This window comes from Pan troglodytes, chromosome 13 (assembly GCF_028858775.2).
Source record: "Pan troglodytes isolate AG18354 chromosome 13, NHGRI_mPanTro3-v2.0_pri, whole genome shotgun sequence".
NCBI lineage: Eukaryota > Metazoa > Chordata > Mammalia > Primates > Hominidae > Pan > Pan troglodytes.
Window position 1 is genome coordinate 14,934,070 of NC_072411.2, and position 1,743 is coordinate 14,935,812.

Sequence of the window (1,743 nt, forward strand, 5' to 3'; positions counted from 1 at the left end):
TAAATCAACAGTGTCAGGTAACAATATAATTCTCAACTCAGAAGCTGACTCAAGATTAGGGGCAATTTCAGTTAATGTAACAGGAAAAGAAGACAACGGATTTTATTTTGTTAATGTATCCACTCACAAATTGACTTAGGGTCACCAGATGTGTAGACACAATGAGATTTTTATTGTTTATAGTCTTTAATTGAAGCGATGATAAAGGAAATAGATCTATTTTAAAACAAAACCAAAAAGCTATTTCTGTCTAGATTAAGAAGTGGCCTCAGGTGTGGGATTCACATTTTGAGTGGCTACTCGGGCAACCTCAATGATCCAGGGTTGGTCTATGATTCCAGCTGCATGGCTGCCCTTCTCTACAATCCCAATAATCCATGCTTGGTGGCCTCCACCACATTTGGGGGAGTTTATCTCTGCACAGAACCAAGCTGCTTGCTCATGTGGTAAACAGATCAGAATGCCTCCTGCTGTCTCTGGACATGTTCCCTGCATGAGGCTGAACATGTTTCCACAGGCCTTGCTCATCACAGTCATCTTGGCCAGCACAGGGGCCGTTGTGAATTGCAAAAAAACCATTCCTCTGCTGCTTGGTCAGGTTCTGTGTATGACCCCAAATCCTAATGCCCATGATGTCCGTGGCTGCATGGGCACTGAACGTGTGCATGATGAAGCTTTCCTGTTGAACTTCACCATGTTCATTATTGCTTCTTGGTATGTCAACTCTACATCTTCGTGGGTGACCACTAGTTTAATTTTATTTCATTTTTCAGGAATATCCAGCCACTGCTATTTGACACAAGTGGCAGTGGTGCACAGCCACTCCACTTCTGCCCCCAGGGGTTTTGTGGACTCCAGCACATCCCCTGGCACTGTATTGTCTGGCATGATAAATTGATTGGCCTGTAGTTGTAGTGACTCCTCCCAAAACAATCCAGGGGGTTAGCACTGTTTGGCCACAAGTTACAGACATTCCTGCTTCCTCGGCTGCATCTTTAAAACCCTGTATAATCAGGGGCATCACTTTATCCCTTTCCCTGTCAGCTGTTTCATTATTGATGAAAGAAAAAATGTATTCAGATTGATTTGTTTAGTTCAGAAAATGTTTCTTTTATCGAATCTTCGGGCATTTTTTTCTTTTATTGTTCTGTTTCCTTTTACTTCAAAAACACCTATTATGTATATACTGGATCACATGTTCTACATATATTATCCTTCTTAAACTTATGAATTCTTTTTCCAATTTCATGTTTCTCATTTTAGTTGTCCAAAGCCTGTTTCAAATGTCCCTTGGCTGTTTTCAGCGGGTTCAATTCTACTTCATACTGACTACAAATTGTTTTCATTTCCATGATTTTTTATTATACCTTCCATTTATTTACGGATATCTGCCAGCTTCGTATTCATTTCCTTACTACACCTTATATTTCTTTTTTTGATTGGTTTATCTTTCATTTATATTCTGATTTCAATGAGGTCATACTTTCTATAATTTATAGAATGTCATAAAAATCTTTTAAATGTTCCCCTGCTTCCTGGTATGACCTTGAAGAGCAGTCTTTATATGCCTTCTGTTTGTTATTATTATTTTCATTCTTTTTACTTGTTGTCCATACTGAACCCTAATGGATTATAAATTATATTTGTGGTGCTCATTTTGGGGCTAGCTGTTGGAGCAGATATGATACAGGCTGGGGAAGTGAACCAGCAGAAAGGCAGGTTCATCCAGGCTTGTTGTTTCTA

The 1,743-nt window shown here is 39.2% G+C and overlaps 1 pseudogene; it reads right to left on the reverse strand.

The window, feature by feature from the left end:
• Nucleotides 1-255: 255 nt before the first annotated feature.
• On the reverse strand, nucleotides 256-1,063 carry LOC100611294 (selenide, water dikinase 1-like; annotated as a pseudogene).
• Between the last annotated feature and the right edge of the window lie 680 nt (nucleotides 1,064-1,743).